Source organism: Saccopteryx bilineata, chromosome 3 (genome assembly GCF_036850765.1).
Source record: "Saccopteryx bilineata isolate mSacBil1 chromosome 3, mSacBil1_pri_phased_curated, whole genome shotgun sequence".
NCBI lineage: Eukaryota > Metazoa > Chordata > Mammalia > Chiroptera > Emballonuridae > Saccopteryx > Saccopteryx bilineata.
In genome coordinates this window covers 248,453,550-248,468,623 of record NC_089492.1, presented here as the reverse complement: position 1 = coordinate 248,468,623, position 15,074 = coordinate 248,453,550, and positions in this window count along the sequence as shown.

Genomic DNA, 15,074 nt, shown 5'->3' with positions numbered 1-15,074 from the left:
TCTGGTATGATCAGAAATGAATAACGTCCAAGCTTGCCCATTACCATGTGGGGGCCTGGCGTCTTCCTGCTTACTTATCCTTCCTAATCCACTCGACAATTTACAGGCCCTCCAAAAAGCCACCCTGCCACTTCACCTCCTAGAGTTTTTCAGCTGAGGATCATTTCTCCCCCCTGACTGCCACGGGGCAGAGAACGGAGAAAGCCGAGAGTTCAGCTCCAGCCGAGCAGGGAGGCCAGTTGGAGCAGCCCCCATTAGATTCTGACACAACCCCTCTGTGGTCAGTTCCCTCCGTGACTCAGAAGAGCAAGGAGTCAGGAGGACAACTTGTCAAATGAGCTTCAGTGCCCCTGAGCCTGTGTCTCCATTCCCCCGTTAGGGATTGGACTTCATAACACACGTGCCAACTCCAGGTGCCTGGCGTGGCTGCCTGGAGTGGCGAGTGGGCACGGACTCAAAGGGTCCTGGGTTCATGGGGCAAGATGTCCGTTTGCTCAGTGGAGTCCGACATGGTTACGGGCTAGGAGGAGCGACGCTACTCATGCCATGTATCTATCATCCCCAGTAGGCGCCTCTAAGGGCCTTCCAGAGCCGGCACCAGGGCCTCTGTTGTGCTTCATCTAACGGAGGTGGTCCTATTTCTCTATCTGTAAACCTGAGGGTTAGACCATCAACATCAAAGTTTTCCTCTGCTCCTGCGCCATGTTGTACATGCCAGTGTTAGCTGACATAGGCCACATGTTAGACTAGGAGTCCTTTGAGGGCTGGCATGGGATTTATTTCTGGGTTCTTGGCATCTAGCACAGAGCTTGGTACAGAGTGGGCACCAGTGAATATTTGGTAAATGAAGAGATAGATGAGTGAATATATGGGAAAATGAATGAATGAATTTCAACCTCATAGGGTGTTAATGAAGATGAACTCCATGTTGTTAAGGGTCATGGGAATGGGGAAGGGAAAAGAAATATGAGAGATAAGATGTCCAGAGTGTTCAGAGGGTGAACAGGAGGAACAAGGACACGAGGCCCGAATGTGGAGGGAGTGTGTGTGTGGGCCGGTGCCCTGTCTGGGAGATAAGCTGGCCCGGACTCCATTAGAGGGCCAGCTAGGGGGCAGGGGCTGCCTGCATCACAGGGCGCTGGGACAGGACACAGGCACTGGTGATTGAGTTTTGTTTAGGTTTGGTTTAGCAAAGTATGATTGCTCTTGTTGCTTTCTCTGATGATCTACATGATAGGTTCTCCTGGTAAAACATTTATGCAGAACAGTAAGTACACAGAAAACACAAAATAATCACTCAAATCTCATCGTCATGAGGTAGCCACTGGTAAGATTTAAGTGACATTTTAGCAGACATCTCTTTATGCACCAAAATACATACTCATATGCATATATATTAAGTATGAATACAAAGCTGCATGCATACACTACTCTGCATGTTGTGCTGTATGTAACCTAATTGTGTCATTCAACAGCATGTTAAAGTGTACTCATTTGTGTCATTATTTTAAAGGTGAAGAAATTTCAGCTCAGAGATGTGAGGCCATTTTGCCCACATACCCATCTTCTGGGTCCTTTCTCCCTCTCTCTCTCCCTCCCTTCTTCCCTCCCTCCCTCCCTCCCTCCCTTCCTTCCTCCCTTCCTTCCTTCTATCCTTCCTTTCTTCCTTCCCCCTTTCTTTTCTTCTTAAGAATGGATTCCTGAAAGCATAGAAACAAAGTATGAGAGTTTTGCCACAGAGAATGTAAATGGATGCTCTTCAAGTGCTATATTTGACTCCATACCCAACAAGCAGTCTGAAAGGAATCTGCCTCTTTTCTCTACTCTGCAGAGCCCAAAGCCTTAACTGAAAGTGCAGCAGTGCATCCCCATGACTTGGGAGCTGGCAGATGTGATGCAAGCAGGGGCTTGAATGTGCTCTGTAGTGGGGCTTACATGCCCCTGCCACTGATAGGAAAAGAGCACGTCCGGCTGGCCTGCTGTCCCAGGGGGAGGAAGAGGCATATGGAGCACAGCCACTCTAGCCAGCCTACAAACCGTGAATGAGAAATACATGCTTATTGTTTTGCTCCACTGAGATTTTGAGGTTGCTTGTTCTATAGTAACAGTTGACCAGGACACCACAATACACTGCTGAGTTACTCAAACTCTCTAAGTCTCAGTTCCTTCATCTGAAAAACAGGGTGAGTAATGAGCTACCTAATCAGGCAGTTGCATTAGTCCAATGAGCTCCTGCCTGCACAGTTAGTAGTGAGTGCACAATTAACACCAGCCATTACTAATGCTTGGCGTTAGAGTGATGTATTTCAATTCACATAACTCACTCAGGGGCATGTAATCAACTTAGTGCGTCACCACTGGCATTTTCTTCTGATAAAATCGAATTTTCTATCACAATATTTTGCAATTTGAAAGGGTAAGTATTGTTTTGTGGGACTGTTGTTTCAGAGTGTGTGTATAAAACAAATTTCTTTCTGTGGTCATGGTCAGAAAGACTCCATCTGAGCATGGTCAGGCTGTTTCCTTCCCCGGTAGCTGGCTCTTGGTGATGAGGCAGCAGTAGGGAGGGGGAAGTGAGGGCCCTGTGGCATTCTGCATGCCTCCCCCAGGCTGGCCTTCTTGTCACTGAGCAGCAAGGCAGAGGAAGCACTGGACGTGGACAGAAGAGAGCGAGGGGCTGCCCCAGGCTGGCCTCTCACCCTTCTTTTCTTCAACAGCTTGAGGGGGTTTCCCGGGCAGGTTAACCGGGACACACCTCCTCCAGGTTCCCAAGCTGCTCTCATGCCTCCCGCAGCACTCAGGTCAAGTCCCAAAGGGCAGTATTTGAGCCAGACTTGGGCACAGAGCCTGGCTCTACTCATTGCTAACAGAGGAAACTTGGTTCATTCTCCCCTTGATAAAACGAGACCACGTTGTTCTTACCCCAGAAGGGAGTGAGGAGATTGAATGAAACAGTATTACTATCTTCATTTTTCAACAAGTATTTATTGAGCTTCTTCCAAGTGGTGGTGGTGAGGTCACCTCTGTCACACAGTAAGCACTTAAAAAGTGGCAGCCATCATTATCATCATAATTATTGTGCTGCTTCTAGCACTTTTCTAATTTTCACTTCATTCATTTACTTGCTTATTCAACAAACATTTATTGAGTGTAGAGTGCTGAGAACATAACAATGACCCAGGTATGGCCCCTGCCTCTATCCAAAAGTAGATTCTTTGTTGGTTGACCTACATCATAATGAGGGGTTACGAGCTCAGAGTTTGGAACCTGACAACATGAGTCCGAATCCCAACTCCTTTACTTAGCAGCTGTATAAACTTGGCCAAGTTACTTAGCCAGTTGTGCCTCTTCCATAAAATGGGGCCATTAGCAACAGGTTGTTGAATGGATTCAGTTTAAGTATTCACATGCGCCAAGCACTGAGAATGCTTCTGACCCACAGGAAGCACATAGCAAAGTCTTTGGGTTGTGGCCAAGATTCTCCAAGTTCAAATGTAAAATCTGGAAGGACCCCAGGAGACTGCTCTAGCCCAGGTTGGCAACATGCTTCATCTCCAGTGCCAGTTGCCTAAAGAGCTATGTTGAGAAGGATTTTGAGACCAAACCTGGGCTCAGCATATAAAGCTTCAAGTAAGTAATTAGAGATGTTGGAATCGGCAAGGGAGAAGCGGGGGTGGGGGTGGGGTGGGGGGGCGGGGGGGCACACAAGTTTCCCATACTTGCTATCCTTGATCCAGCCTGACTTCTGATTTTACAGAGAGGAAAGTTACATAACCCAGGTCCAAGCTGGTATTTGGGCCACGACTTTTGACTCAGTCCAGAGCTCCTGCTGACTGTCCTTCTGTCCTGGGGGAAGGGGACCAGAAAAGTATGATGGCCTTTTCCAGGGTGCCATTGCAGCATCTCCCCTCCACACCCACTCTGTTGGGGTTCAGTAGCTTGCGCCAAGCTTAATTGAGCTTGAGAATATTTGAGGTGAAATGAAGGCCTGTGGAGAGCATTCGCTTAAACGGCACTTTCTGTGATGATAGATGTGCTTGTTTGGGTTTGAATGGGACCAAATCAGCAGATACAGAGTTGTACATTTCAGTATTGCACTAGAAACTGAAGGGGTGGAGAATTTGCCTCTTTTTCCCTTGAAAAAAGCATAATTTTTTATATTGCAATTAAACAGTCCTTTGGGCTGATTTTGCTTCTCTGTTGCTGACAGTGAAAAATGCCAAACAAAGATAGCAGCCCTGCTCTCCTTGAGATGTGACTCCAGGGATGGGGAGGCAGCTACCACTGGCTCTCAGAAAAGTGGGGTGAGGGATGCTGATATCGTCCTGGGAAAACATGACTTCTGGCCTGTATAAAAATGGCCCCTGGGCATCTGGAGGGCCCCAGCTATCCTCATGAAGGACCACAGCCCATGTCTTGAGTTACTCATTCTACCTTGGAACCTAAAGCCAAACCTATTTGCGAAGGATTCCAAAGTCTGTTTATCTAGATTCCTGTTTGGGGGTCTAAGATTTTGAGGGGTATAGATGGCAGACAGCCCTCTTTAGTAGTTATATCAGTCCTGTACGGGCCATTAACATTGAGGTTTAGTCAGCATCTAAATCCCCTTCACATGTGGGGGTGTAATGCTGGAGGTCCAGACCGAGAAAATGGATCTGGTGTTGTTGCAAAATCCCAAAGAAACCACAAGGACCTCCAGATGGAGTGGACATAGCCTTTATTACTTACACACAGGGACAGCACCAATGGTGACCAGTCAGTGAAAGTTCCACACCCCACTGAGGGGGGGTCACAGTTTAAATAGCTAAGCCCTGGGCAGTTACTCAACTGAAACTCTTTGTCTATATGCAAGCAAGCAGGTGAGCAGGGGGCAAGGGGAAGGGTCTGCACCATTCTGTGTTATTCCTCCTTGATACATATCTGGTGACTCAAGCCCATTGTTCTTAGTAAAACCTTCAGTTCCATCCTCTATCTCATGCCTCGTGGTCAGGATTCATGTCCATGGAGCCAGGCAGCTGGGGAAAGGCAGTGTCTAGCATCAACTGTACCAGGGAAATCTCAAGATAATCGAGGTGCAGGACCATGCTTCCCACTTTGGAAATTAAGGTGGAACAGATGGTCTTCTCTCACTGAGGGCTCAGACATGCGTTTAGCTCAGAACTATGCTAAGATCTTGGATCCTGAAGGAGGAACACAAGGCAAAAAGGACAACCAGAGATGGAAGCACCATGGTGGTTAAGAACAAGCCAGCCACATGGAATTCTGGGTCTTCCATCAACTGGCTGTTAGTCTTGGGCAACTTGCTTCACCTTTCTGTGCTTCAGTTTACTCATCTGTAGAATGAGTTAGAACACGGAAAGCATTTGGCATGTGCCCGAACCTGGGGGGAGGCTCAGTGAAGTTTAGCTGTTGCTGTTATTTCTGATGGTGGCGACTCCGAGTCCTGTTGGTACGGTAGGTCCTCTGTGGGACCCCTGATAGGGGTGCAGGGACACCAGGTGGCATGGTTGTGGTTGGGTCCTCAGTGGCGTGGCCACCATAGGCTCAAATCAATATCCTTTCAACAAGCCCTTTTCTGCTCAAGTTGCTTAAGTCCATTTTTGTTGTTTTTAACCGAGGACCCTGATGGGTACATGCCATAATTAATCCGCAGAATGGTTTTTAGAGGGAGCTTTCATAATCAATTTGTGTGATCAGGGCTGCCTTGGATTAAGAGTGTAATATCCGTTATCTGTCTGATCCTCCACTCGCCCCCTGGGAGAAACAGAGCGCCTTCTGTTTTGCAATCGCTCAATAAGTATTTATAGATTCACAAATGAGATAAGGGACAAGAAGGCTCTTGATGAAGAATTTCACCATCGGTGGGTCATATTTCAGCATGGTATGACAGGATCCTTAGCAGACCTCACTTCAGATCCTGTTTCCTTCACTTTCTTTAGACAAATCACCCCTCCCCCTCAGACTTGGTTTCCTCCTCAGTGAAGTTGAAATAATAATACCCAGAGAATTCCAAAAGAGAATACTGGAACACACCAACTGGGAGTGCTGGTAGGCAGGACAATTATGGACTTCACGGAAGAATTTTCAGAGCCTGGGTCAGAAGAAGGGTGCTGGGGCCTGAGGACAGGGTACAAGCCTGGGGGCAGGAGAGACCTGCGCTGGGCAGGAGCTTACTGTGCTCCTTCCAGGAGGGGAGCACGGCTGTGGCGTGACCCTTCACATTAAGTGTGTTCGGGCCACTCTGTGACCAGTGCCCAGGGTTGCGGCTTTCTTTGGGGCTCAGAGCTTCTCAGACTGTCCCACCCACCCACGCTCCCCAGTGCTTCTTGAGGAGGAAGGGTGGATGGGAATTGGGAAGAGGGGGCTTCTATTAGCTAAACAAATCATTGTAGTTAAATGTGTTTGGAGTTAGAGTGTCCAGGTTAGAATCCCAGTAACACCACCAACTCACTGTGTGACCTTGAGCAAGTTAATTCACCTCTCTGAGCTGTAGCTTCCCAATCTGTTTCTCACAGGGATTTCGTGAGGGCTAAGCACTTAGGGTCTTAAAAAATAGTAGTGATCAGTATTAGGTTGTTGCTGAGTTTATCTTGTCAACCCCCTTTAACATGCTCTGTTTACCTCCTACCAGGTCTCTGCCAGCACTAGAGAAAAGGCAGCTTGGTCAGAGCGGCTAACAACAGATATTGGCCTGCTCTGGGGTCCCTGGAGAGGACTTCCTAGGGTTTACTGGTATCTGGAACAAACCACAGACTTGGTCTGTTGCCTGAGAGGGTACCTGGTGCATAGACAGTGAGGGCTGCTCAAGTAGGAGTTATAGCAATACTTATTAGTTTGGGCACATGGCTTCATTCAGAAAGTGGATGAGTTTAATTACAGAAAAAATTATGAATAATGTGATCTTCTCATTCCTGTAACTATGACTTCCAGACACCTGCTTCATTCAGGAAAAAAATAGGTTTGAAATGAAAAACGCTTCTTCTGCAGTCCTTAATCACAATCTCATTGAAGTCTGTGGCACAAAATGTCTTCCTCTGAGGAAGTGCATTGGGGTGACGGGCAAAGACTGAGGAGGGAATGCAGAGCTCCTGACGTGGGGATGGTCGCACGCGCGTTTACTTGGCTGGGATGGCGGTTGTCCAGACGGAAGGGCACAGTCAATACCCCTCACTGGATATTTTGAATCCCTTACAATGACATCTGTGGAAATTTACAGTCCCATGAAAACATATGTTAAAATGTTGAGTGAGAAAAACAGATGATCCCGGCTCTCTAAAAACTGACTAAATTCTCACATAAAAAGTGGAACTTCACTTCCATCCAAGATGGCGTGGCAGGGACCAGATTGCCCTCCCACCTGAAACAACTAAAACAGTAGACAAAATATACAAAACAATGAATGTCAGACATTGAACAACAGGCAGCACGGAACAGTGACCTCTGAGAGAGGAGACACCCTGAGTGTGGGGCAGCTGTGTTAGGCTTGCTCGCGGGGTTACCAGCTGCAAGCACTTTGCTTGATTAGTGTGTGAGCACGCAGCAGAGGCATGTGTGTATAGCCTATATAAAGCTATGGGTGCTTGTGCTCGAGAGAGATGAGAGATTGGGGATTGTGGATGGCGAGTTGCCTGCCCGCCACTGTGAGGGGCCATTTTGCTATTCGTTTGCCTGAGAGGCGATTTCCCCTGCCCGTGTGCTCATCTGCCATTGTGAGACTTTATTAAACGGAACGGCCCAGTGCTTTCCGGCTCTGCAGTTTTTCTACTGTCTGCCTGAATCCAATGTGAACCTGCCTGGCCTCGGCCACCTGCATTACACTGAAGAAGGAGCTTTTCATTGAATGCCTCAGTCTCCTGCCTGGAGAGAGTTTCCAGTGCTGTGCCGGGAGGAGTCCCAGGTAGAGTCTGTGCCTGATTGAAGCAGACAGAGTGAAGGTCCACAGAGCAAAGACAACTAGAGTTTGCAGACAAAGTACCAGAGAAGAGGGAGCTTCCCAAAGGGAAAGCTCTGGAGATCTGCCTCCCTCGTGCCTCAGCTGAAAACTGATCAGGCCACGTGGTGAGGAGACTACTCGAGGCTGGGAAAAGCCACCCCCAAGGAGCAGGGGACTCAATGTCCAGAGCTCACACAAGGTAGGAAATCACTTGTGTTCCCCACCAGGTATAGATGTAAAATTCTTAAAATTTTCCCAAATGAAATTCAACAATATAGAAAAAGGATAACACGTCAATCACAACTAAGTAGAACTTATCTTAGGAATGTAAGGTTATTTTAATATTCAAAATCCAAACAATGTAATCCACTCTATTAACAGACTAAAAAAATAACATGATCATCTTAATAAGAGAAAAAAGTTTTGACAAAATGTAGTCTCCATTCATGATAAAAATTGCTCTCAGCAAACTAAGGATAGATGGGTATTTCCTCAGCCTGCTAAAAGGTATCTACAAGAAAACCTTTAGCTACCATATACTTAATAGTAAAAGACTAAATGCTTTAAAGGGAAGTAAAATGCCTTCTAAGATCAAGCCCAAGGTAAAGATGTCTTCTCTATTGAACATATGCTGGAGACTCTAGCCAGTGCAAGAAAACAAAATAAAATGCTTACAGATTGGAAAGAAAAAAACTTCTTTATTCACAGATGACAGGATAATTAATATATAAAATCTTACACTTCCTACAAAAAAGCTACTAGAAATAAGGGAGTTTAGCAAGGTTTCGGGATACAAGGTCAATATACAAGAATCATACTTCTATAAACTATAAACAGTTGGACAGTGACATTTAAAACAATATCATATACCACAGCATCAAAAATATGAAATACTTGGAGCATAAACTTGTCAAAAGAAATAGAGACCTAAATAAAAGGAGAAATAGATCATGTTCATGGATCATAAGACTATATCATTATAATGTCAATTCTACCCAAACTGATTTACAGGCTCAATGTAATCCCAATCAAAACATCAAAACTAGCAGGCTTTTTTTTTTTTTTTTTTTTTTTTGGCAAGTATGTGGAAATTGACAAGCTGAGTCCAAAGTTTGTATGTAAATGCAAAGGATTTGGAGTAGCCAAAACAAATTTGAAAGAGAGCAAACAGAATGTACACTACCTGGTTTCAAGACACATTATAAAGCTACAGTAATCAAGACAGCATGGTGTTGGTATAAAAATTGACAAATCAATGAAATAGAATAAAGAGTACAAAAAAAAGACCCATACATATTATATATGGGCAATTGATTTTCAACAGAGGTAAAAGGATGCTCTTTTCCACAAATGGCGCTAGAACAATTATATGACCAAAATGACACACACACACAAATAAACCGTGGTTAATACTTCATACTCTATAAAAAAATTAACCTAAAAACGATAATAGATATAAATATGAGTTAAAACTATAAAACTAGAAGAAAACACGGAAGGAAAATCTTTATGACATTGGGTTTTACAAAGATTTCTTAAATATAACACAAGAACTACATGTTACAAAATTAAAAAATCAATACATTGGACTTCATCAAAATGATAAAAGCTTGCTCTTCAAAAGAATATGTTAAGAAAATGAAAAAGCAAACCAGATCCTGGGAGAAAATACTTGCAAACATATATCCAACATGACGATCAACGCACAACTTTGTGAATACACTAAAAGTCACTGAATTATACATTTTAAATGGGCGAACTTTATAGTATGTGAATTATATCTCAATAAAGCTGTAAACAAAAACAACATATTCAACAAAGGGCTTGTACCTAGAATACATGAAGAACTCTTGCAACTTAAGGTGGAAAAAAACCCTCAATTTTAAAAATTGAGCAAAAGATTTGAATAGACACTTCATCCAAGAAGACATACGAAGGGCAAATGAGTATATGCGTAGATGATTAAGATCATCAGTCATTAGGGACGTGCAAATTAAAACCACAAGGAGATACCACACCGCCAGGATGGCCCCATTGAGTTTTGTTATGTCAGCTCCCCGGCAGTGCAGTCAGTTTGGCTCACCAGCTCCTGGCTGTTTGAAGAAGTCTGTCTGCCCCTCTTCTCCATCTATGGCTTCCATCCTGGCACCCCAGATACCTGCCTGCTATTTACAGCAGTTCACTTAACTTGTTTAGGCAGCGTCTGGGGCCCAGGCAGAGATGGGAAAGGAGATGAAATAATAAAGGTGACATTGGTGAATGACAGCAGCAGGCCCTGACGTCCAGGGAGTCCAGGCAGCAGTGTGGGAGTCAGGGCGAGGCTGATTCCCACCTCCCGCCTGCAGAGTCATCAGGGCAGTTTGGGGGCCAGAAGAGGAGGAAGAGTAAATAGTGAGCATGAACCAGCCAGATTCAAGGGCCTGAAGTCAGATAGGTACTGAAGAAGATTGAAGTGGGCAGATCTGAGAACTTAGCAGGCAGCATCAAAGGGACTGGGTGAAAAACTGAGTGTGGTCAGGGCAGAGAGAGGGGTGAGGATGAATCAGGGGCCAGGGTCATGCTGTTCTCCAAGATAGAGTACGAGGAGAAACAGGTACACAGAAATACACTGCAAATATGTGGTTCAGGTACCTGTGGGCATTTGGGCATTTGTCCGGTGGGCTGCTGGCTGTGTGGATTGGAGCAGGCACTGCAATGGTCAGCAGAGGGGAGCCTCTGGAAGGCTTGAGAATGGAGCCATTACCCGGGAGACTGGGGCAGGGGTGGGGGCACAGAGGAGCTAGGCCAGGCACTGAGGGGCACCTGTGTTAAGGAAGGACCAAACTCTTGGAAAAGATAATGAAAGCAAGTGGCCTGTTTCCCATCCAGCTCCTTCCTGGCTGTGACTTGAAACAGCATAAGGGAGAGAGGGGAGTGGGGGAGGACTCTGGCCCCATGGTTGGAGGGAACAGTCTCTCTCAGAGGTGTCAGACTAAAGTGCCCACCCCAAGGAACAAGACAACCTGGTGTCCTAATGTCCCAATCTTATTTTTTTGGTAAGAAGTTGGACCAAATTTATATCTGTAGCCACTAGCCCTGCTGCTTTTTCCTTTTTCATCCACTCACCCATCCAGCAAATAGGAGCTCCTGTCACATGCCAGGCGTAGGCTGGTGCCAAGGGAATGACTCAGACACAGTTCCTGCCCTTAGATAGGCTGGGGCAGCCAGGTCAGTGTGGATACTGGCAATGACTCTGGCGGGGCTCTCTGGAGTCGTCACCTCCAAGCTCTATTCTTCCTTTTCCAAACCCACTTCCTTCCTTAATGTAGGTGCCCCTGGGCACCTGGCCCTGGCTCCTCTCTCCTCCTCTCCCCCCTGGAGAGGAATTCTCCAGAGCTTGCTGGCCTTAGACTCACAAAGCCAGCAGCTCGCCAGACAAGAGCCTGGGTGCCCACAGGTAGCCAAACCACATATTTGCAACGTGGAAGCTGGTGGTGGTGGCATGTACCTTTTTTTCTCATACTCTCTGCCTTAGTAAATAGCATGACCCTGCCCCTTGGCTCATCCTCACTCCTCTTTCCACCTCTCAACAAATCTAATCACTCAAGGAGTCCCATTGATGATGCCTGATAAGTTGTTTTTGAATCTGTCAACTTCTCTTTCTCCCTAGTACCTGTTCAGGTTCAGGCTGTCATATCTGACTGGTTCCCTCTAACTCCCCAACTATTTTTCTTTGGCCCTAATCTTCCCTAATAAGCAGCAGACATGAGATTTTTTTTTGTTGCAATAGACATAAACCTAACTCAAATGGCTTAAGCAAAAAAAATTGAATTTATTGGCTCACATAACTAAAATGTTTGGAAGTGGCTTCGGGAATAGTTACATCCAGGAGACCAAACAATGTCAATAGGACCTGGTCTCTCTGCTTTGTTTTATTCCCCCTCAATCACTGTAACTTGGATTGGCTTCACTTTTCTCATTTCAAGACCAGCAGAAAGAAGTTTCATTCGTCCCTGTAGATCTAACAGAGTCCTAGAGCTGACTCTGACTTTCAGTGACTGTGACTAGGTTGCATGCCTATCCCTAAACTAGTCACGGGGGCACAGGTGTGTGCAGTGTTCTAACTGGGCATAGCTGAGGTTGGTCATGGGGGTCAGCACCATGTAAACCACATGGACTGCAGGTAGGGTAAAGAAGGTTCTGCCAAGAAAAGCAACATCTCTGTCAAGGTGGGTGGGATGGACATCCAACAGGCGTCAGGAGAAACCATCGACCCTGCCTTAGACAAGAAAGCATTAGCAGAGGACAGGAAGCTGTAAAAAGGTTTCCAGAGCAAAGCAGTATTACTGATAGTCATTTACACAACGCATTTTCTATTTCTGCCCAACTATCATGCCACACAATCTCCATCACATGTGTCTTTAAGTAAGTGTGGGATTAGCTTTGTTGTACATAGTATTTAACTACAGTGCTGAACTCTGCTCATATGATGCTTATCTGCACAGTCCTGAGCAAGACTGCTTTTACCCTAAAATAACTAGAGAAGACCTCCTTCCAGGCCCTGCAGTTCCCTCTGCCACCCCAGGGCAGTTTTGGAACTATCATGGGTGTAGGGTCCCAAGATACTGACATCCGTCCCTGATAGGCAGATCCCCTGAGAGGGAGGAAACAGCTGAGTAGGCTCCAAGAAATGGTTATGCTAATAGGTCCCCCTGGGAACCTCATTCTATCAGCATTCCCCCAGCCCTCTCCCTAAGGTGATCTGTTCCCCTTGATAAATGGGACTGACATTATTTTGGAAAAAGCTGCTGATGGAGGCTTTCCAAGGACCTCTTGCTCCAAAGGGCTAGTCTGGTCAAAGGTATCCGGTGCAGAAGGCCTAAACATGATTTACTGAAGACATTTGACCATTTGGGCTTTGGGAAGAAGAGGATAAGCAAAGACACTGATTGAGACAATATGAAGGACACAGTTCCTGGGTGATCCCTGCGGTAGAACCCAAGAAGTCACCGGTCCTGCGCCGCCCCCTGCTGGCCATAGGCTAAACGGCGTCCTGCCAAGCTCCGGTCTCTGCTGTGTGGACAAAAGCTTAGAGGGTGGATGCAGAAGTGCTCTGCTCTGTAGGCCTGGGGCCTTCCGGGCCTGCCAGGCAGTCCTCCTGGGCATGCGCAGGCGGCACCCCCACAGGAGTCAGCACCAAGCTACTGAACACGGAAGTGTGTGAATGACAGTTTTCCTCTGCCTCTTTAGCAGCCTTGGCCTACCACAAAATGACTGGGACTCTGGGCAGATCTCTCCATTATCTGCCCAGCGGCAAGACTTGCCAACTTCACAGGGTTCAAACACTTGCCAACTTCACAGGGTTGTTTGAGGGAGGTCATCGTAATTGTAATTGTTCACGAAGTGCTTCTGTGTTTGTTCCTTGAGGTGGTACGCACACAAGTGTCCTGTTAGGACTGTGCAAGTCTTAGATGCGTTGGCTGTGGCTCATGTAAATCCTCTGCCACGGGGATTTTTCTAGAATGAAAAGTTGATAATGTCGCTTGCCAAGGGCCTCACTCAGAAAAGTCCAGAGTCCAATTGGTTCCCAGCCCTTCAAGGCCCAAGAGGGCCCAGACCCTTGCCTTGTATGTCATTCTCCAGTAAGAACCCCACCCCACCCCTGCTCACCTCTCTCCCTAACTGCCAAACTGCCTCCTGCTGGCCCTCGTTTGTGTCCTTACCCTGTCCCAGATAGTCCAAATGTCACCTCTGTCAGGAAGACTCTCCGACTCCCATCAGAGTCAGCCCCTCCTCAGGGTTCCACTGTCAGTGAATTCCCTCTGTCTCACCTGTCATAATTGTCTGCAGGTGACTCTGCCACCCCCACCAGCATGCGAGTCCCTCCAGGAAAGGGCCCTGTCCCAGCACCTGCATGTGGTGGGGGTCAGGAGTGGAGGAAGCAGACAATCCTTGGGAAGCCAGCCAGGACAGTGTCTGCCAGAAGCCTGCTGGGCGGAGGCCGAGACCCGCCATCCACCTCATTTGTAGGAGCTGTGCTCGGAGGAGCCCCGCATGCTGGCGTTGCCTCTGGGTTCATTCATACATAAGTTTGAGTGCCAGCGGACGTGGGGCCTGGCCAGGCTTCCCACAGGGCTGCCCGACCCCAGAAAGACACTGGGACCCTTCTCATATGACCATGAAGGCAGAGACTGAGATCCAGCAAGAGCTAGTGGCTGCTACCCTCCCTCCCTCCCTTCCTTCCTTCCTTCCTTCCTTCCTTCCTTCCTTCTTCCTTCTTTCCTTCCTTCAGTGTTCTTCAACTGGCTATATGGAAGTACAATTCATATACAACAAAATTTATCTATTTAACACAGTTTGAGTGGTTTTGACAAAGTGTAATCACCACCACACAAAACATAGAGCATTTCCATCATCCCCAGGAGTTCCCGGAGGACCCTTTACAGTTGACACTCACCCCAGCCCCAGCCCTGGCCACACTGCTCCCTCTAATTCTGTCACTATAGTTTCCAGAATATCATAGAAATGGAATCATGCAGTATGTATCCTTCTGAGATTGGCTTCTCTCACTTAGTAGATTGTTTCTGAGGTTCCCTGATTCTGCTACACGCATCGCTAGTTCACTCCTTTTTATTGCTGAGTAGTATTCCGTAGTGAGGATGTACCATAGCTAGTTTAATCTGCTCCCCAGGTGAGGGCCCACCCCTGCTTCCATTAGAGAAAGAAATCAGAGATCCTAGAGAACTGTGTGAATAATGTGGTTCTGAGAGAGAAGGGATGGAAGGGCCCTTTCCAGAGGGGACAGTCAGGCAGGCCCGTCTGAAAGGCTCTGGATCACTATCTCCATTCCCAGTGGGGCTGTGGAAATTACTTCTTTCTGGCTGCATTCCCAGATCTGGTCAAGAGCCTTTCCCAATCCAAGTCTTCTGAGCAGCACATTTGTTTCATTTTCTCTGTGTGGGTGTTCTTTTTTATCAATGGGCAGGTATTAAAGGTTATTTGAAAGCCATATCCACTCTCCTGGATCATGCCTGCCTCTCCTGAGCCAGGCAGAGAAAGCAGAGCATCACACGCACATGAGGACCCCTGCTTGCCGAATGGGAGGGTCCTGCCAGGGTGTCTCTCCCCAGCAGGACAGCTGTGGGGCAGAAGCCTTCCCCCA